General features: G+C 34.1%; 1 protein-coding gene across 2 annotated transcripts in view; it reads right to left on the bottom strand.

The window, feature by feature from the left end:
- LOC143911227 (CUGBP Elav-like family member 2) overlaps positions 1-24,276 on the bottom strand; it is a 605,340-nt gene that overhangs the window by 494,814 nt on the left and 86,250 nt on the right. For both annotated transcript variants that reach the window (XM_077430030.1, XM_077430026.1), the window contains one exon: positions 8,626-8,715. The gene's annotated coding sequence lies outside the window, so the exon portion shown is untranslated. The remainder of the gene's footprint in view (positions 1-8,625; positions 8,716-24,276) is intronic.

Here is a 24,276-nt window from a genome sequence, read left to right as displayed (position 1 = left end):
GCCTGGTTGAGGAGCTTCGGTTGTAGTTATCAGTGTCTTCTTAATTCGCTTTTTCAGGTTGGATCCTCGCATGGTGCCAACATGTGTTCTTTTGGTGTTCGTTTTGTGGGGGGTGTTTGTTGTGTATGTTAAAAGGTGTGGGTTTTTTGACGGTATGGCGTATCGCTGTATTATGAGCGCTCGCACAGAGAGTACGTCTTCGGCACGTCCGTTCTCACGGAGCGTCGAGAGACCGCAAAATAAATTTAGATTATAATATACATATGTATATGTATACTTATGTACAACAATATAGTCAATAAACACTTTTAAATGAATCATATAGAAATAAATTTGTATGTAACGCAAAAATTGATAATTGCATAATTTGTAAGATAATCCAAAAAGCTATAACTGCAAATATATTTGTTTAAACAATATTTTTTTAATATTTTATTTAAATGAATTAATTAAAATTCTATTTTCAATAAATAAATCAACAAAATTGTACTGTGCATTCGACATACATATGTACATAAACTTAAATTTCATTCATTTAAAAAGTAGATATTACTTTGTTCATCATATCATATTACATATTACATAATACCAGTAATGCAAGAGCAATTTGCATTCCAAATCCATTCCAGGTACATACCACAGATGTAATTTGAAATTTCATCAAACGGATACACAAAACATTCAAGATTCACACACGAAACTCCACGACATCAAAGTGTATCCTTGCAAATATCACGCAATTATAGAACTACTAACCACTTTGCGAGTGTGAACGTGCATTAGATTTTCGCGCGTCACACTCGCGACGATGCAATATTCAAAATCAAATATATGCGCTGCAATCGAAAGCTTTCGATTAAAATCCACCATCAAATATTACGGCGTTCGAGGAGATATATATTTTCAGTCAAAAAGCGGTGGACAAGAAGTGAGCATACTATTAAAGGAGATCAGACGTGTTGGCAATGTCGGCAAACGAGCGCCCCAGGGCAAGCCTTTCACGCTCGACGGCCGGCTCCAGCCAGCCTCTGGCTACGAGAGATGCAACGGGCGATCTGATATCTGCAAACGATTTCCGAGAGACGCAAAACGGCCCCGTTTTAATAAAAGGTCCCCGGCAATGTGAGGCGAACGCTCGGCCAATATTGAAAACTATAAAAGTTTATATTGGTAATTGTATAATAGCGGTGAAAGGATTAGCGGAACACTCTGATGACCGACGCGGTCGTATAGTGGGATGCACTTGTGGGTCCCGAGGGACACAAGGAGGTCCTTCTAGGGTTTCTAGTGGGGGGTGACAACCCTCGGATATACGAGGAGTGTCATACAATTGAGGGAATTCAAGCACGTGGACACGAGTGTCTTGTGCGAGAAATCCCACACAGACATCTATCTAGTGTTGAATCACCACTACTTGCAATAATGTCAATATGTAGTTAATTGTTAAATACCATCACTTACTAACGAAGTTTTCTTCTATGAAGAATTATATTTGCAGAGGTGTTGACTTGTGAATATAGTTTATATCAAATATGTATGGATATTAGACTGCAATGGATAGTGAGTTACATACTTTTTTTTTTAAACATACATACCAGGTAAACTTCAATGCGCATTCCTAACCAATTACAATTACAATGCAGCATTTTTTTTATACAAGTCGTTGAATTACGAGACACTGAATAACTCGCAAATTAACGAGACATCTATGAATTGTACATACATAAATTTTATTGTACATTTATCATACTTAAAATAGTGGTGACATAGTAGGTAGGAAGGAAGGATTTATAGCCAATTTTTTTAAACGGGAACCGTTTCAACAATGAAATCAGAGAAAATTGGCAAACTCTGATAGGAAACGATCGACCTGGAGTTCTAATATCCAAGTCTGACCAGCAGCATTACAGATATACTCGGAATAAATTATTTTCAATCGAGGTCAACTCACGGCATCGAACCAGGTGACCTCTCATTAAAGATTCGTCACTTAACAATGAATTAATTATATTTAATGCTCTTATAAAATTCTACAACGAAATGGGTAAAATTATTCCCGTCAATAAGCTTTAATTTTAAAGTTTAAAAAATCAATTGCGTTTTATCACTGGAATAATCTTACATGCTGCTGGCCAGACTTGGATATTTCTAACTACAATTCACTCGTTTCCCATCAGCGTTTGCAAAATTATCTGATTTCATTGTTGAAGCAGTTCCTTCATCAAATTGGCAATAAAAATCTTACCCACTATGTCACCACTATTTGAATATGATTTACATAGATATCTCGCTAATTCTGATATAAAAAGTACTAGTTGTTTTACCCGGCTTCGCTCAGTATTTGCAATACAAACAGCGTAAACATAGCGAATCTAATAGTAAATATTCATTTGATTTTTCATTAAATTTATTTGAATCGAAAAAAAATAATATTCAACCAATCGAATCATCGTCATAGAAACTTTGACTTGTTTTCGATTCCCAACCAAAAATACTTACATACAAAAATACTTACAAACTTACATAAATCTCTTTCGAAATTATATATCAGATTTGTATTATGCCTATGTCTGTATTCTTGTATATTATATTTGTAGTATGCTTATGTGTCTGGTCACAATGACGCGTTAGAATATTCTGTAATGTTACTGTAGCAAAAAGTATCAAAAAATAAGTAAATAAAAGTATGTATGTAATCCAATTTGAGTTTGCCTACAGTAAACAATTCTTGAGATACAAAATAAGCCTATCCTATTCATTAGTGTCGCAATGCAACTAGCCTACATTTCCTGATTACTTCATACATTGTATACTACATAATATGTGTGCATGAACGTATCTATGTATATATGTATATAAAATTGAATGTCTGTCTGTGTGTCTAGGATAGGCTCCTAAACCACTAAACCGATTACGATGGAACTTTCAGGATTTGTTGTATGCATGTGCGGGAAGATTACTATGAAAAAAATTGCCCAAAAACGGGAACGGAAACTGGAAAAACGGGAATGAGTGTCATTGCAACGCAATAATTTCAAATGTGTTCGCTGCCTGCGTTTCTCTGACAAATGGGAACGGGAAAGGAAACAGGAACGGGAACGGGAACGGTAACGAGAACGGGAATTGCATGCGTTATTCTGCGGGAATTGCGGGTTCAGCTAGTATGCCTATAAATGCGTATTCAAAGACACATACATTTAGACTAGGACTATAACATCACTACAATAGAATTTGTCAATAATAAATATAGACTTCAATACAATAATATGAGCAATCAATGTGAGGAGAAAGTAAACATCGAAATGGCTACATTTACATAAATCCTCACTCCCCACAACTGTTCAATCGATATATTAAACTTCAGCACTAAAGAAAGATTAAAATCGCCACTGAGGGGGACATTTACAATTGAAACTGTGTGTGTGTGGTGAGAAGAGGGGGTGGGGGTTGGGGAGGATGGAGCGAGAGCTGTGGCAACATCCGGTCATCGCGACACGAATGCCTTAACATCGGTGTAAACAAGGGCCGTTCGGGTCGGGTGTGGGTCGCTTCACTGTCCGGCATGGGTCGGTATGGGGCTTTAATGAACACACCATACCGGTGACTGCCCCATGCCAAGATTAAAGCCTGAATTACGACGTCGGACACCTGATGCTGCAGAACCCCGCCATAACGACCCGGGACTGCCGCGAGCGTAATAACGCACTATTGAAACCGCCTTGCCACATCATATCACTTTTTGTTTGTATATATTTATATTTAAGTGTGTAAATAAGGCTTACGACTTATATAAAAGGTGATGCAATGGTAAGTTTTTCTTTAACCTATATACACTAGTGTAGGGCCCGTTGATTTCAACGGGTGGTTTCGAATAGAAATTGAAACTCGAATAAAAATAAAGTTAAAGATATGGAATCGACTGGTTTCAGAAAGACAAAGGCACAAAAAAATGAATTTAGAGCGTAATTTAGAGCATTTTTTATATCGAGACCGTAGTCTAATGGTTAGCGTGAATGTTCTGAGCGCAAGGACCCCAGCTCGATCCCGCGATTTGGAATTAATTTTATTTTTCAAATATCGCTAATATATAAATTAATTTCAATAATTTCAATTAAAAATATATATTTAATTCTTTATATGAAAAGAAAAAAAATGGTTCAAAACCTCGCTAAATAAAATTATTATAATTACGTATTTTTATATGGCGAGAAGGAATATTTCAATTAATGTTTAAAAAAAAAGGCGAAATGAAGAATTGGATTTGGCGTGGTGCACGTGACCATTAGCTCAATTTAGACCCATATTCAGGCTATTTGGGGTGATCGGTTCGAGTCGCGACAAAGTCGTCTCGTCGAAAAATGAATTTGTCGATTTTTATCGATTCATTCATTATGTTCGGCGAGAGTTAGGACACACACACACACACACACCCACACACACACACACACACACCCACACCCACACACCCACACACACACACCCACACACACACACACCCACACACACACACACACACAGATTACCGTCTTTATATATATGATATGTATGTATGTACATACAGCCAGCATTAGCCAGCAGCATAGCTCGGTCGTTAAGCTTCTGCCTTACACCGAGAGGCGTCGGGTTCGATCCCATGAGCTGACCTCGATTGAAAAGAATTTATTCAGAGTATATCTTTAATGCTGCTGTTCAGACTTGGATATTTATGACTCCAGGTCGATCATTTCCTATCAGAGTTTGCCAATTTTCTCTGATTTCATTGTTGAAACGGTTCCCGAATAAAAATTGGCTATAATCCTTCCTACCTACTACATATGTCACCACTATTTGAGTATGATTAATGTACAATAAAATTTATGTACAATTATTTTAATCTACCGCCTATGTCTTCTCACAACCAGATATACAATAATAATAAAAAAATGATCAATAAAATCCAATGATAGCATTAGATTAGATTCGAACGATAGCCTGTCAGGATGTTCGATATTGACTCATAAAATATGTGTTTTATTTACGAGAAACTTCTACGATAAACGTTAGATTATCTTTTATATTGTATGCAAATGCATATAAAATGACATTATAGTGGTGCTGTTGCTGTTGTATGTGTGTATTTTGTTTTTTTTTTATTTTTTTTGATGTGGAACAAACGGGTAATTTGCATGCGTCCTTAAATAAAACAAAAATCTCGAATGCCGGAAATGTTTTTGTTTATACATACGTGCGTTTTACTCGTGTGTGTGTGCGTTTGAGTTCGAAAATAAACGCGTTATGTGCGTCGTTTCGCGTTTGATTATGGAAATCGAAGCCGCGGCGTCGGAAAACACAGCGTTTTCCGGAGGGCGGAGGTGATCGACAAGAAAGCGGAGGGGGTAGAAGTGGAAAAATAAAGAAAAATCTCGCATAATAACACTCAATCGACAGAGAAAGTTGTTTTTGGGAGTTTTCTCATTAAAAAGCTTTTACCAGGCGCGGGGGCATAAATACATTTTCTTAACGAGAAAATAAGAAAATCGATCACACCGTACTTCTGAGTACATAACACTTGTTTTAGGGACCGGGGAGGGGGGGGGGAGCTGGCGAAAAACGCGTTTCTCGTGGTATTCCCTACCTTCAAGAAAACCGCGAAAAAATTACAAAAGCAAAAAGAAAACGATCGCGTAACTCAATTTATACACGAATTGATGGTATAATTTACAAATAAAATGAGACCGATTTTTTCCATATTATTTTCTAATTTATTTTATCCACACAATCAAAACAAAAAATATTACGTTAATAAGTCATTATACAAACACTCCGTTTTCAGAAAATATAATTTGATACGAATTTAATATTATATTTGAAAAAAAATCGGTTTCACCATTAGGTAGTTCAAACATTTTTTTTTTACATATTTGGCTTTAATCTCATTACCTCATTATAAGCATTTTTAATGGTTTAAGGCTATTAAATATTTAGAAAAATATCTTGAATTTAAAAATAAAGTAGAACGATTATATCATTCGATAAGGAGATTGTACAAATTTAATCGAACCAGACGTCAGTAACGTGGCTTTTGTTTATTTATTTTTATATTTAGAATTTTTTTATATCAATTTTAAACACAAATCAGATAATTAATATTTTTGTTTAAATTTTTACTTTATCTATGCACGTAGTAACAACAGATGAAGATAGGTATGTCATCATGCGAAAATTCTAATTTAAGATTTCGAACTCGATCAATGACCACTTTTAAATTGTTTAGAAAAAATGTGTATGTTAGTATGCTAGTATGTGTGTCTATGTATTTTGGAAACTTTTTAAACTCCGTTAGTCCTATCGAACTTAAACATAGCATCAGTTACTGAAATGCTTATCGATACAACGTAAACTTTTTTCAAATTCATATGTGACCGGAAGTAGTACCTCCCCTAATAGGTGTCCCTGTTTTTAAGTTTTTGATTTCAATTATCATCCAAACTGCTTTACGAATCGGACTATTTTTTTTTAAATATAATAGAAATGATACATTTTATTAATTTATATATTTTTAAAAATATTTTTATCTCTACCCGAAGCAGTACTTTTAATCTTGAGATTCGAGGTTTATTATATTTTTATCAGAAATATTTCAGTGTATTGAATTAAAATTTCATATCTAGAAGTTTTAGTTTAATACCACCAAATAATATATAAATTTTAATGAAAATCAGTGTACTCTTGTTCAATTTTTCTTCCATAAAATCGTATGCGAGTCAAAAGAGTCAGTAAATGAAACAAACTAACTAGAGTAGTTGATATAATATGGTAGCCTGTGCTCATAATTATTTTCATAATTGAATGTAAATATCTACATAATATATGAGTGGATTTTTCATCCTCCCTCTCCCATTTGGGCCCTGTAGGGATGTTTTGTAATTGCGGCTAGTTCTTATTTATTTATTTATTATTATTACAATAATAACAATAACAATAACTAAAGATCGCTGTGACCTGACAGGTTACCCCAATGTTGGTGCAGGCCATAGGTGCAACACATTCCCTACTTTGTATTTTATTATTTGATATAAATATATTTTTTGTCCGTGTATTTTTTCAACAATTGTGGCGCATTAGGGACTCCTGTAATGCCACAATGGTCAAAACTAAAACTTATTACAAAATAAAATAATTAAATATGTACATATATAGATATGCTAGTTCTCGGTATCATCGAAAAAGGTATTTTATAAAAATTTTATGTAGATTTTAATAATAATTTCTATTTGCGAATTCGAGTGTCAAATTTATGATTTATTATTTCGAGGATTTAATATTTGCAGAGTATAGATATTTCCTTTCTATTTATTAAAATGTCAAATCAAAACAAATACGATGCAAAGCTAATTTTATTTTTAATATTATAATAGATAAAATAAAGAGATTGAAATAACAATGAGTGGATGACGAGATTGGGAGAATGGATGACAGGTAGGCGAAAAAAATACTCGAATGGTACACCAAGAGACTGCGATAGGATATGGCGACAAATGAGATAACTAGAAGTATACGGGAAACGTGGGAAATTATGTGGAAGTGAGTTGGAGAGGCTTTGATTACATTAAAAAGCATGTAAAAATGAACAGAAGTATGTACATTCTCTGAATTGAAAAAAAACACAAACACACACACACAAATAAATCAAGACTGTGAGTCTATCACCAAGAGTAATATGTAAAAGAACGACTTCTGAAGTTCGCCGCCACCAGACTGTCCGTAACGCGAACAAAGTACCCCCTAAGTACAACAAATAGTCCGGTTATACGACGGCACGTATTCAAAGCCGGAAAATATGTCGATTTGAAAAGGCCCACGTCGTCCTTTGATTTGAATCCCTTGCGGCAGTAATTGCAACAAGGCGACGAGCGAAACGGTGAGTGGGGCGGGGCGGGGGGTGGTTTGGCGATCCTGATCTGAATGGGTAATGCGCTCAGCATCCCCTCATCCGACAGACGATTTCAATCAACGACTTCATCATTATCGAACGAATCCCCTGCGGTCTCTTTTATTCGCCAGATTTCACCACCCCTAATTTTCAATCACACATATCACCTACATACACGCACACACACACACACACAATCGAAACGGCAGATAGATTCAAATTATTAAACAGACACGTCAACGGGCATCTGCCCCTCGAAAACAAACAAAAAAAAAATACGAAGGAAAAACACACGACATACAGCGCACATCGTAAATCACGTCATTTGATAATAACAACCACCCCCTTGCGTGATGGATGAACGCAATTAAGTCGGAACGTTAAACTGAGCCGAACGGCGGTTAATCGCTCGCCGGATATGGACATATGTTGATCTATCACTGTTATTCAAAGCATCCTTCTATCCCAGAATGAGATTCGACTTAAGCCTCCTTTGAAAGCTCGAGCTTTTCTTTTTTAAGTGTACCTCTACGGTGTAGCACCTGCGACACATCACTCGTTGCTACGTGATGCTCACTAATGCCGACTTTACCTACACAACAATACCTGAGTGGACTTATTTCAAGAAAAAAACGTGCGTGCTTCGAGTGAAGGGTCTGTTTGACTCGTCTTCTTTGTCTCAATTGAAAAAAAACATATATTTTACCACATACCTGTCTATCGCGTGTTGAACATATTTCACTAGTCAAGAAGGTTGCAATTCTATCTGGAAATGGAACGAAGTATCATTGACGACATCAGACCTGTTGAATACAAATATAACAATATTGTAATATGATAACGTAATAACGGTAATGCCACAATTTTCCAAATTTTAAATAAATAATAATAATAATATGTATATAACCAGCCAGCACTATGGCTGTAATAATAATATATAATTAGCCAGCAGTATGGCTTAATGGTACCAAGTAATAGGACCAAGTGATCAGTGGCTTCGATCCGCCATACTGCTGGTTAGATTTGGGGGTTTTTGTGACTCCAAATTGATAGTTTCTTATCAGAGTTTGCCAATTTTATCTGATCATTGTTCAAACTGCTCCTCAAAATTGGCAAAAAATCATCTTTCCTGTTGTCACAAATCTTCTGTATTCATTGTGTGTATAATTTGTGAAAATTATGTACAAAATCTAAATCCATAGATGCCTCAATGAATTAATTATATAATTAATTAATTAATCAATTGCTAATTCGTGTTCTTCAACTTCTGGAAATACAGTGATTTATGTAATAATAAAATGCTGCATTGTTCGTAATTAATTGTCCAGGAAGGCGCATTTGGGCCTTCCTGTCAAGCCTTCCTGGTATATATCTATGTAAAAATAAATAAATAACGATATTAACTATTTCGGAAATAAATATTCAATCATCAAAATGAAATTTCATTGTAAGATATTAGTCAATACAACGCACTGATCAGAGGCGTCAATTCAACTTTTCCCAGGGGGGGGGGCTTTCCCAGGGGGGGGGGGACCAGTAAGGAATGACTTTCTGGGGGGGGGGGGGTGAATTATATTTGTGTATAAACGCATATTTATAAAGTAAAAAATAGTCTCTTGAAATTGCACTGACCTTTTTTTTAACTAAAAATACAAAATTAGCGTTAAATAAATGCTGAAAATTATAATGTTATTATTATAATATCATTTTATTAACAATCCCATTTTATTATATTATTTTATTCATAATAATACATTAAACAACGTGGCCAACACAACACCCCCAGCTCCCCCGAAAATGACGCCCCCTTCTCTGATTATACATCTGTTAAATAATTTGATAATGATAACGATTTAGACTTTTGAGGAATTACATACAGTATGCAAAATACCATACGAGTGCACTAATTCTATTAGGTTGGGTCTGGTTAAACGCTAAATGGGAAATTAATAACATCGAACGTGCGAAGTGTGTATAATGGGGAACCATGATCATAAAAGCTATTGAAATTTACATGCATTTATATGCACATACATACATAACTATTGTATATTTAGAATCAAATCGAAAGTTTCATGAAATAATTCAAATGAATTCAAACGGTCAACCGTACAAAAGTGAATCAACCCTAAAGCAGACCACGTAAACAGAGTGTTTAAAATATTTTAAAACAAAATGTATATTTCGGAGTTTCTCCCGGAAAACAGAAAGTATTGCAAAACTAATCAAATGTTGATTTTTAAATCCAATTCCTTATTGACAAATATTTTATATAAATACACACATATGTTAACTAATAAGACGTGATAAGAGACAAAATCCTTTGTTTGAATTTTGTCATGATCACAAAACTGGTACATATGTAGATACATACATATACATATGTATGTTGTTTCATTTCACATTATTTTATTATTATTATCAATGGATTTGATCCGCTTCCCACATTAAAACATTCATTTTGGTCGTGTGAATCCATTAGGCAGATTATTTTTCGACCTATTCAAATAAATGATTTAATATTTGAACCTAGTGGCATCGCTTGGGTTAATGTCACCTGGTGCGGTTAGTCAGGGTTTCACCAACCCTCCCCCAAAACCCAAAGTCATAAATTTACAAAGGAATAAAAAAAAAAAACTCTTCAGTGGCAGATATGAGACTCTTCGCTTGGATAACCTGAAACATGGCTGGTTCTTCATCTGATTTGGAGTTCAGAATATCATCGCCCTCTTGTTTTATTCCTATAAAGTGAGTTAATCGTCCCATATTTGCGCCCCTACCAACCTCTTTTAAAACCTGAACTTCTCTCAATTGCATGCTTCTCTAGGTTACGGCGTTTTTCTAGTCTTCTAGCTTCTAGTAATGGTAATAATGACACCCCTAGCCACTCTTGAGTTGGAATGCCCTTTCATTTATTTATGTTTTGCATTGTGTTGGAGATATTTCTACGAAATTCAGGTAAACAAACATATCCCCAGACGAACGAGTTGTTTCGGCTGCGTATTCATTTAAATTTTGTAGTATTATTTATTTATTTAAGTTTAAGTTTGGACCATTGTGGCATTACAGGAGTCGCCAATGCGCCACAATGGTCGAAAATATACAGAGAAATGAGAAAAATAAAAATATATACATACATATATGTATGTATGTACATGTCAAAGTCAAAAAATACTGAATATTTCGAAGGAATTTGATTTAAAAATCAACATTTGATTACTTTTGAAATATTTTCTGATTTCCGGGAGAAACTCCGAAATATACATTTATACATAATCATAAAAAATAGCAGATAAAGTAAAAGTGACAAAATAACAAAAAAAATTACGTCGTGTAGATAAGAATTTCAGTAACCGATACTAAGTTTCGGTTCGATAGGACTAACGGTGTTCAAAAAATCCCTAAAATACACAGCCACACACACATTTTTTCTAGATCATGAAAACGTGATCAGTAATCGATTCTGAGTTCGAATCAGTCAAAATCTCGAGTTCGAATTTCCGCATGATCACAAAACTTCATCTATTGTTACTACATAAATAGATAAAGTAAAAAAATAGGCAATGTCTTACACCTATAGCCAACACCAATATATGTATAATAACCAGCCGCAAATACAAAATATCCCTGTGAGGCCCAAATGGAAGAGAGAAGATCAAAATCCCACATACATCATATTTAATTATGAAAATAGTGATGAACACAGGCTACCAGACAAATATGTATTAAGAATATATTATATAGCTTTATGTAGTTTTAATTTGGTGTCAGTAAAAGTAAAAGTTGGCTTTCTTTGCCAAAACTAAAAAAAATCACAACCCAAATAACCATAACACGTACCGACTATTTTATAAGCATAAAATGGTAATTTTCGCGTGCCATCCCATCGAGACCCATCGTCTCACGCCATATAACAGACACAATACAAAGTACGCAAACCAAATCCGACATAACGACGTTAAATTATAAATTCAGTCGGAAGAAGGTCAAAATGCGCTTCCTCAGGATGGACTTTTTCATTACGACTTTTTTCGTACTTCTTCTTTTTTTTGTTTCATGGCCCACAGAGCGAGCACGTCCAGTGCGTAACTCTCCCGCAACCCCCGGGTCGTATCCTGAGAGTTTTACGATTATGGGGTAGATTCAAACTTTCGCCGCGTTTCTCCCCACTGTTCACCCTTGTGGGGTCGGAAGGGGTCCAGACCCTTTCCTCCCGCCCGAAACCGCCCACCCCCACCCGACCGGAAAGGGATAGTACGCTTTTTTCCAAAGGACGGACGTCGCGTCGCCGCAATTTAAAGCCTCTTCTTTTTACGGGCAAATTATGAATTGCTAATGACCGTAAAAGCGATCGCCCGAAATCGCATAAATGAAATGTCTGAGCGCGGGGGGTTGGCCGTATAAAAACAGAAAAAGTTTCCTCGTTAACAATTTCGTTCGGAGCGTCACGCGCGCTAAACGTTCACAAGTCGATGTCCCACTTGAGACTTGCAAAAATGCGATTTTTGTTCAAAATGTACACGTCGAACAGTTCACGTTGAATCTCCGCTGCAAAACCCCGTTCAAAATAATAAATGTCGCGTTTAAAGATATGCTCTAGCTTCATTACGCCACTACTGCGAGTATTTAAAGTCGCCGCTCCATTTTAACCCATTAACTCGCCGTAGTTTTTTTTTTTCGCCTTCGGACGAGTCGCGTTCGAAAGCTCTCTCTCTCTCTCTGTGGCGCTTAAAGGAGAAAGAACTCCCCTTTGTCTGAATTAAATCATCCTGGACGAGATAAAGAGACTAAGTCTCAATTAATCAGTCGGCTTTATATCAATTAAGTGCCGGCTCTCCTCTCGGCGGCTGACGCTTTGAGTGGAATAATAAAAATGCGGTTGAAAGTGCACCAGTATTGTACCGCAATTTAGTACCATAAACCTCTCATTTTATTTCACGATTCAACATGACTTTTAAATCAAATAAGTGGCAAATTTTACCTAACATCAAATCGATTATCTTCGCAAAAAAAATTTCATATTTCATTCTCTTTCCACTTCTACTGCCAACTTCTAAGCAAGGTCCGTTTTTGAAAGATATGCTTGGTAAAATGTGATCATGCCCGTTTTTAAATATTTTTTTTATATACATATGTATGTACAACCAATTTCATTGTACCTTTCTATGTTTTTTGGATCGCACATCGCGATAATTAAAGTTGTTTGGAATATTTGACCTCGCCTGACCCTTGAAAATTTATTAAAATAATTTGAGCTTTGCCTTCTCTTCACTCGATTCTCGTATTTTTGGAATTTATCAATAAAAAAGATGCACTGCATTAAAAAAATAAATAAGAAACGGAAACAATAAAAAAAACAACGCCACGAAATAACTACTATCGAAACATTGATTTGCGTAAAATGGAAAATTCCGTAAATTTTATATAATAAGCAACCTGATAAAGAGAAACAATAGATAAATTTTTAGTCAGATGCAAGAGGCAGAACTATATTTTCGATCAAAATAATTTTTACAAGTGGCCTAATATTTGTTCATGTAATGCAATAGATAAATACATATTTTTAAACAGAAATAAAATCATAATAATGGCAATTTTATTTTAAAAGAATTTGTTGGTTAGTGCTAATAAAATATAAGTATTATTATATTGAATGTAAAATACTTCAAGTATATGAATGTACATACCAATTTAGGTAAATTATATACCTATACATACATAGTTTCAATCTATTTAAAAATCCTGATAAACCTTCAAATAAACCAAAGAAATAACGAGAAAAAGCTCATCAGATGTTAGCCCTTTTATTGAATGTTAACATGCAACCTAAATCAAAAAGGATTTGGAAATGGATGTACATATATACGTACATAATCGTATGTATGTATGTATAAATTAAAACCATACTAGATATGTATCTCACTTGATTTTACGAGAAAGAAAAGAAAATTTTGGATTAAGGAAAATAATTAATAAAAAACGAAATTTCTTTCAGTGAATAATATGATATATGTAATTAAAAACTACAACATATTTTTCCTCTATTTTATAAACAGATTAATTGAAAATGAAAACTTATATATGTATATACAAGGCAAATAAATAATATAGGTATAATATAAGCAAAATATATATGTATGTACATATGTATATAGGTAACATTATGCGACAAAATCAATTTTTGAGTATCACAATGGGGAGCCAAGAAATTATTATCAACCACTTTCCTCATCATAATCAAGTTACCATTCATCTACCATTCTGTATGCACACCAAATACAATACAAGTATAAACTATTGTATCCATTCAGAACATCAAATTACGGAACACCATTATTCGACATGCAAATGAATATGATTTTCTACACAAAAGGAAAAAAATCGACGGGGGCGGGGAGGGGACGAGACCTGCGTTAAAATGGTATAAATATAATTACTTTGTAAAATAATGAGGCTCTCCGGTGTGCCGGGTACATTTTCCGTCGGTGATCAATATTCAGTGGGTCGGCGAGACCCCGACATTGACTGACGTGAACAGCCTCCGCGCTTAACGAGCCCCTAATGCCACCCCTTAATTAAAACATCATGCTTCATTTTTCTATTCATTCGCAGCCAGAACCATCCCTTCCGTTTCCCGCTCCACCCGCACCCACCCACCCTCCATTGCCCCCCCAGTTTCCGGGGTCCCGTGGGATGAGGCGCGGTGGCCGTGTGGGATTGGATGGGACTACACTTGGCCAAGTTTGGCAGTCAATATTTGCACGTTGACTTTTTTTCACTGACGGTATGCGGCGTTGCATAATTACATTACGTCGTTGGCACCCTCGTTTTTTGCCACTTTGGAGACAATCCGAGTGTATTTTTCGAAGACGAATCGCAAAAAATAGAATTCGTTCGCGTATAAGAGATATAACGAATTCAATTTAGAATGCACTTATCCTCGAAATTTCAAGTGACGATCTCGTCAAATTAACCCTAAAAAGGAATACAAATGCAGAAATTCTAGAATATAATCTGTAAACACTATGCACTATGTAAATAGCCAGCAGTATGGCTCGGTGATTTTGTTATGTTTAGCACCGAGAGGTTACCGGTTTCGATTCCGTCCTAAACTTTGATACTGCTGGCTAGACTTAGATGTTTGTTACTTCAAGTCGATCGTTTCCTATCTGATTTCATTGTTGAACCGGTTTTTCCATTATATTGGCAAAAACCACCCAACCCTCTATGTCACAAATATCTGAATTTGATTTATGTAAAATGGGTTTGCTACAAATGATTGCAAACCACCCGGCTGCATGCTCATTTCGATTGATTTTTTTGAAACTGTTTGAATTTCAGCATGTACGAAAGACGAGATATTCATGGGGTTGCGCAGATGACATTTCGATGTACATTGATGATTGGCAATTCTTAAAATTGAGTTGGATCTTTCTGGCAAGTTTAAAATGGCAAAAGCCGAGACAAAAGTATGAAATGAGCATGCAGCGAAATAAGTATGAGCCCGCTTGGTTTGCAATCGTTTGTAGCGCAGGGATGTAAAATATGTAAAAAATTAACCATAAGTCCATAAACGTCTCTATGGATTTATTAATTAATTGTTAATTTTGTGTTCTTCAGCCTCTCTACAGCGATTTATGTAATAAAAAATGCTGCAATGTTTGTAATTAATTGTCTAGGAAGGCGCATTGGGGTTTACCTGTTAGGCATTCCTGGTATACATACATACATATATCTATGTAAAAAATAAAATAAAATAAAAATTAAGACGAAAACAGCTTCGACTGTTTTTTCTCCTTACAGGCATGTATACATATGTATATATACAATTTGAAGAAATTTTTGTAGTAGTCGATAGATAACAAATATAACATTCAGGGACATGAAACTAAACATAGCCGTTGTTTAGATTCACGTTTTCTTTTACTAGCACAAATAAATGATAAATCTGTCTATGGTTTTCCGCTGCATTTTTACGTAATATTTTACAACCATATTGATCTGGTGATGACAATGATTAGTTCCATATGTGCACCCTGACCGACTAAGTCTGATCAATCTCCTACGTCGACTTTACAACGAGAATTCCTCGATGCAATCGACGCGTTCATCTTACTTTGTTCCTTAATACTACTCGATCTTCTTTACAATATGTATGTAGTACATGGTCCGAAGTCTAGTACATAGTAGGTATTTAATTTAAAAACAGAAACAAATAGCATTACAACGTATATAAAATTTTCCTCCTGATTGTAAGGAAACAAAACAATCATTGAGAAGAAATCTGGATATTAATATATACTCGTTATTAATATATACTCGTTATTAATATATACTCGATTTCAATATATACTCGATATTAATATATACTCATTAATATTGAGTATATACATATACTCGATATTAATATATAATCGATAGAAGGGATTATTATTACATACGTTATTAATATATACTCGATAGAAGGAATTCCAAACAGCACAATCAAATTCCAGATGACTAATAACAAATGAATTGAAAAGCAAGGCAAAAGTACTTTGGGATTTCAAGTGCTAGGAAAGTCTAAAAATTAAATCTAAATTCCTATATGCTTTGCTTATTATTAAAACAATATAAGAAATTCGGATGTTACCAACCCACGACTTTATCTATGTATGTATTTGAGGAATATAAGAAGGATAAAAAGAAATTCGATAATCAAACATACATACACGCTCACACATACCAGATATGAGAGTATTTTCAATACGAATAGAGCGCAAATGTAGTGAAGCTTACACAAAACTAAAGTTATTCTGCCAGTAGTCGGATTTTGTTCAATTTTTTTATTATTTAAAATCACTATAAATTTATATACAAACAAACGATCCCCAAAATACACGGACATACACACATTTTTTCCAATGATCACAAAACTCCATCTATTGTAACTATAAAGGAAAAATAATCAAAGATAAAAATAATACTATGCCACGGTCTTTCACACGATCAACCCTTAGCAATTGATTAGTATCGACAAGAAAATTAGACAATGTAGGGGGGTGTAAGTCTAGATAATATATAGGTAATATGGAACAATTGAGTACAATTGAGAAACAATTGACAGTATTTAGTAAAAGGAGTCCAAGTCTTTGTATGTGTATACAATATGTATATGTACGTATGTGGTACATATATGAGATTTTTATTGTTCTGCTAAGATCGAAATTTACCACTGCAAAGATGAAATGAAATATATATACATTTGTAATTCAAATGGCTCGTATTCCAAGAGCTATTCGACTTCTTAATGAAATCGTTGCACAGCACTGAATGCGATATTTTCCACCTTGGTGAACGTAGATTATCGGATATTATTTTACGGTCTCCGTGACGAGACAGAATGTTAAATTACAGAAAACGCAAATATCGGAAGGCAAAGATCGAAAATCGAAAGATTTTAAGTCGAAAGATCAAAAAAAAAGGGTGCATGGTAAACGGTACATACTCACGTACATACTCACTTAATTTGCGTGAGCAGGATACAACAGGAACAAGAGGAATAGGCTTTTCCTCCCGTATTAATGTGCGCGCGCAGTTTACCATGCACCATTTTTTTTTTATCTTTCGACTTGAGATCTTTCGATTTTCGATCTTTGCCTTCCGATATTTGTGTTTTCTGTAATTTAACATTCTGTCTCGTCACGTAGACCCATTATTTTAACATACATATTTGTCTGGTAAGCTGTGCTCATCATTATTTTCTTAATTTGAATGTGATGTATGGGTGGAATCATAATATACTCTCTTCCATTTGGGCCTCGCTGTGATTTTTTTTCCTTATATACATTTTTATGTACTATTTTTCTTGTGGTTTATTGTATTTTTACAAACCTCCTTTTAGCTTCATTCTGTTATTACCTTTAATTTCTTTTTAATCTATGAATTATTACTATTATTATTATGATTTTTATTTTTCTATCTTATTTTCTCCGATCATTTTCAAACGTTGCCATTTTGTTCGGTTTGGTCATCAATATGAGTGGAAATGACGTCCTCCATAACGATGGTGAAAAAATATTATATTAGACACGTTTGAAAATACTTCCTCGCATATCTCCCTAACGTTTATCGAGCGTTTTTTTAGCCTCTTATTACTTTTCGCCATCATCTGGTCATGTCAAATTTTAATAGTTTAAACGCCTATAACTTTTTATTTTTACTAACCTCTTAAACGTTTCACATGGTTTTCGTTTAAGATGTCATTTTTTATATCTCTTATCTCTTATCCGACCGTTTTCATACTTTGCCATATTGCTCATTTTTTTCACTCTATATTTTATTATATTTGCTTTATAGGTTCTCATTATCTCTCATACATACATATTTTTAGTTCACTCAAAGTGGTAATAGTGAATGCTATCGACATCGTTGTCGATCGATATCGCTCTTATGGCCAAGTGTCTCATCATTTGACATTTGACAGTTCCAGGTTAGACTTTCGGTAAACGTCACTCGACTAGTAAATTGAGTTGGAAAGTCACATTTCTATTTTGAACTCATTCTTAGAGTTGTTGTTATGACAACGATACCAACTCTTTACCTTTATTCGTAATACCTTTGAATACTAAAGCATCAGAGCTGTCTAAATTCAACTGTTTTATTACAACTTGCGCTCATTGATGAACATTTTAATTACTTAATCGGGTTATATGTAAGTAACATAACATACTTATATGTAACAATGTTACCTAATCAGGTAACTTCATACAGGTTCATTTCGGCGTTTCCATAATATTTATTAAATAAATATCATTCTCACTTTATATTCAATGTGAAACTATGAATAGGATTTGAGGATTTTATTTATTCTTTTATTTGATTTTTTTCACCTTATCTGCATTTTTTTATATTATTTTTCTTTAATCTTTCTTCGTTTACTATTTTTTTCATCATGTTTATTCATGTTATTATCATATTTTATTTTTGTGTTCTTCTCTTTTTCAAATGTAGGTCATTGTAACGCAATAGGTTCTTCCTGTAATGCCACAATGGTCCAAAACTACAAATGAATAAATGAATAATAATAAGTATACGGTCTTACTCACAGTCAATATGTCGAATTGAAACTACCCACGGTCACAATACATCATAAACTGCTGACGATGGACAAATACCACGCTGTCGAATACTAAAACACTCGATTTACCAGCATTTAGAATTAACACGGTCTACATACTAATAGCACTCTAGCGAAATTCAAGTCATTAGTAGAATTCCTCTCTAATAAAGAGCACATCGTTCACATTCAAAAACCACCACCAAACACGCGACAATATTTCCGAATAATAATCACACGTAAATACATACATATGCACGTACATATATATGTATACTTTCCGCAAAGTGAACGAAAGTTACGAGAGCGACAAACTCTCGCGGGGACTTTTGAACCAACTGCAGCGTTAAGTTCATAATGTCTTGGGACATTTTCAACGTTCACAAAATGCTCCGAACGAAAAAATAGAAAATACTCCGTGAAAAACGGTTACGACAACGACACACCTACCCGACTCGCCACCCACCAATCCCACCCCTCACCCACCCACCGAGTCATTATCGTAATGAAAAACTAGAAGAGATGAAACTTGAGTACCGCTGCACCAGTGCTCGGCGTGCCCCTGCCAGACGATGTTAAACTTTTCTCAAAAATATACATTATTATATAAAATACGAGGCCTTCTCCCCTTTTAATTTTGACCACCGACTCTCCCCCCCCCCACCCCTTTCGAAGAGTGTACACGGGGGTTTGGCGGGTGGGGGGAGGGTTGGGTGCGGCGGTCGAGGGTGCGGATTATTATTTCCAAGTTGAAATTAAAACAAACCGGCCGTCAGATGTTGATTCAATATTAGGCGCTTTATTACACGGCGACCGTCCCCAACTTCACTCGCAAAGTTTACTTTGGGGCTTTCGTTCGATTGATAATGTTTTCGGCGAGCCGCGCTCAGCTCGGCTTTTTATATTTTAGACTTTTAACGTCGCCACATTATCATCCAAAATATTTATATTCGCCTTAAATAAGGCCACTCAATGTCGAAATATAATACGTCGACCGACCTACATATATACATACATATATATATTGAATCCAGAAGTTGCTTACTCTGGGCACAAGCATATTTATTTATTTATTTGCATACTAGCTGAACCCGGCATGCGTTGCAATGCCAGAATAAGGCATGAAATTCCCGTTCCCGTTTCAAGTGATGGTTGGAGCTCAACTAACGTCTCTTCAACACCGTGTCGTCATAAACCATCTGGTAACGTGGTTACCAACGAACACATTTCCTTGACTATACAATGGCGCTTCAAACTTTCGCATCGGTAAAATCGTAATTACGAATATTATTATTAAGAGGTTTTTTCCCGTTTTTATTTTACAGTAAGCTTCCCGGACATGCATAAGATGAAAAGCATCGAAATATAAATTGCTTTCCGAACATCGACAAGACTTTCACACATGGATTCTTTTTACAAGGTTTTTACATGTTTTTAAGCCAAGGAATTTCAATCATTATTAAGGTGTACCTTTTGCGCTTCTTTTATTTTCAATCTCTTAAATTATAAAAAAAGTGCGATCTATTCACTTCCACTTTTAACTAGTACTCAATATTACTAACTAAATAAAATGAAATTCAAAAATCCTGATATGGATCTCAATATTTTCATTATATATTGAGAGTACATTCAATATAACAGTGGTCATAACATTATTTATGTATTATACATAGATCAAATATAAACATTAATTAAAATTAAATATACATGCTAAGATGATAAATTCCAGAATCCTAAAACAACTTTTCGAATGCTCGGTTAAAATATGGTTAATGGTAGATAGTTTTTGTTAAATAATCTGTTATGTAAAATAAACATGCTATCAAATTCACTCCCCACTCGACCCGCCATGGCCAATTACATCTGTTTGTGGTTCGTATTTTGAAATTTTTACATTTATAAAATTTTAATATAAAATACGTAAGTTGTTGATATTATCAATTTATTTATGGACAAGGTATGTATGTACATATGTATGTATGTACATACATATATATTTTATATTAATAGAAATTTACATTTTTTAGACGATAAATGTAATCGTCAACGTCATGCTATGGACAGTAAAACATACAGTAATAGTATTAAAGACCTTGCATTGACTTATATTTTAACAATATTATGTAGTTAAATAATAAAAAATTAAAAAAAAGAGATTATTTTACGTTCTTACAATGTTACAACACATTGTACGAATGCGACAGAATGCTCGGTATCGACTACAAGATGTAAAGATTAATTTTAAAATGTATACTAAATAGTTTAATATTTTTTATTATTTAATTTAATATTTATTTTAATATTTAATAGTAATAAAAATAATTAATAGTAATTTATTTTATTTTAATATTTAATAGTAAATAAATATATATCAAAATAAAACTTAAATTTCTGTAGTGAATATGTGAAGACTCTGATTGTATTCCGAGCGTTGTAGCGTAGTTATGGAGACGTACCGCGTAATATTGACACAATTTATTAATTCGTAAAGGCACTTCTATTATTATAACATTTCTCTGGGTAGATACATACATATGTATGTATGAAGATGCAACACCTTCAGTGATATTGAATAAATCTGACTTTATTCCGGATTCGAACCAAAACCTTTAAGTCATCGCTCCAACAATCTACAGCTCTGCTTCGCCGAAGTACTAGTATAAAAGTAGTGTGAAAATTAAGTTTGAATTATTCACTCTTTTAGGAGAACAATCGAGAGACTGAGGTGCTACATTCTCCGCGCGTTTTCTCCCTTTTTTAAACATCAACACACTTTCAATGCTTTGCGGAGGTGGCGAGGAGGAAAATAAGTCCCCCACTCTCCTCCCAGGGGATAAAAATGAAGAGCGACGAGAGAGAGGGGTGAAAGAGAGGGAGGGGGTGAGGGAAGCGGTGGAGGGATGAATCACCTGTCACTTTGGGAAGTTATTGATTGGAGGACGAGCTACGGCCTCCTTTGTTTCTGGCGACGCGGCTCTGATTTTGACGAATGGTTGCCACCGCAAACTTTTGAGTGGTGTTTGATTGATGAAAAAAATCCCTCGGACGCGTTTTCAATTAGGACCATTTTACCCGTTCACCGTTGCTAATGCCCTAAATAAAATTTAACGGGATAAAAATAAAACGGAACTCGCCACCGGTCAAAGTTACTCGCGCAAACTGGAATCCCTATGATAATTTCAATTAAATATCTCCACACCGCAAACTGAAATATATGGAAGATTGAATGTGCTCAACTCAATCATAATAAACCAGAAGAGTGAAGAGGTGTCGGGCAAATTAAATCCAAAGGGACGAAGAGGACAGCACGGAGGAGTCAATAAATATTCAACAGATGACAATATGACAATACATATAATAACAAAGAGAGAGAGAGAGGTTTCATTCAAATAATAGTTTTTTTATTTATATCTCATAACAGTTTTGAGATTTCAATGAGATGATTATCTGATTGAGATATGTTATTGAAATTGAAGACCGCTAAAAATAAGCCTGCTGCAAGCTCAAAAGACAAAAACAGCTAACATTTAAATAAACTACAAACTATACGAACAAATATTTATATACATAAGAGTAAAACCAAATACAAATACGAACATAGTATTCTGACAACCCTAACTACATAAATCTATTTTGAAAATTACAAAACCAAACTGAGTAAACATTGCTTTCAGCTTGACACGTTTAGTAGTGTGGAAAAAATCTAAATAATTTTGACTTTTCTGATAGGATAAAATCCCATTTTCGGTTTTTCAAACTTGTTGATTTGTTTTTTTCTATACAAAGATTATACTAGAATTTTCTCGTGAAGAGCACACATACATATTTAAAGGGTCGAAAAAGTAGTAGAAGAAAAATCGAACGGGAGTTAACTGCCACTTCCGGTTGACGGATCTTCACAAAATTTCATATACTACTTGGAATCCAGCTAAAACTTCTAGAAATGAAGTAAATATAAATGAGGTTGAGGTAAATATAATAATATGAAATTTATTATACCTATTACACGTAATAAAGTTTCTTAAAAGATAATTGAATCCAAAAGAAGAGGACACCTACATATGAGCCGTTATATTTGAAAGTGGCGAAAGTCCAATGTTCAGTTCCAAAAACACTATTTGTGTTTGACTTCATTCACAAATTGTTATCGCTTATTTTTATTCGATATGTCCAGAATCTCGGAAAAGTAGAATAAACGTATTACAAGCCACTGGTATTTTTAAATATTGTTAAACGCAAAACAGTATATTTAATGTTTTGCGAGATATTTCTCGAAATGAAGAAAAGTTCACTTATGCCACTTCCAATTATAACGGCTCATATGAATGTACAAGGGGAGTATAAGGGGATGTATAAGGGGAGCTACCACTTTCGGTTAACTTCAACAAAACTTCATCTATTATTACTATGTACATAGATAAAGTAAAAAGTAGAAAAAATAAACTATTCTAAATATTCTTTATAATAATTGTAAAAAGGTATTTGAGCTCTTTTTTCCTATAATGCTGTACATTCATTAATATTAGAATAATATAATTCTATGATTACTAACAAAACTACATTAAAATTGTAAAATAGAAAATGATCAGTAAATCAATAGCTATTAAAATATATATAAGATTTATTGTGAACATAATTAAGTAATAATAAAAAGCATTTAAAAATCAAATATTTATTAAAAACATAAATTCAAAATATTATACCTACATATATATTATATTACAGTTTGAACTACAATCCATCGTAAAAACATTATATTGTATAACAAAAAGCATTATATTGTATAACAAAAAGCATTATATTGTACAAATATAGAGAGCTTTTCTATTTTTATATTTCTATACACAGTAGTTTGTATTGGGATATACAGAGAAAACTTATAATGCATATTTTCCATATAGTTATATAAAAAAATATGATTCCATATAGATTTAACAACATATGTAAATATACATATAATCCATGTCTAAAACATACTAAAAGCCAGTCTATCATTATGGTTGCACACAAAATAAAACGCATTGTGATGTATAGGAAAAAAACAGTTTTATAAAAATCTAAAAACTTCTCAAACCTTCATGGTGCAATTTCTTTACATAAAAATAAGTAATATAATTTTACATTACAGAATAGACGCAAACAAATTCTGTTACGGAATAAAAATCAGATTACGGCCACCCCCATACAGCAGATACATCATCGATACGTCGGAAAAACTCGACCTAGAACATTACCGAACAGACGGGGTGAGAAAGGAAAACGCGAA

This window comes from Arctopsyche grandis, chromosome 4 (genome assembly GCF_051622035.1).
Source record: "Arctopsyche grandis isolate Sample6627 chromosome 4, ASM5162203v2, whole genome shotgun sequence".
NCBI classification, from domain to species: domain Eukaryota; kingdom Metazoa; phylum Arthropoda; class Insecta; order Trichoptera; family Hydropsychidae; genus Arctopsyche; species Arctopsyche grandis.
This window is presented reverse-complemented; position numbering and strand designations above follow the sequence as displayed.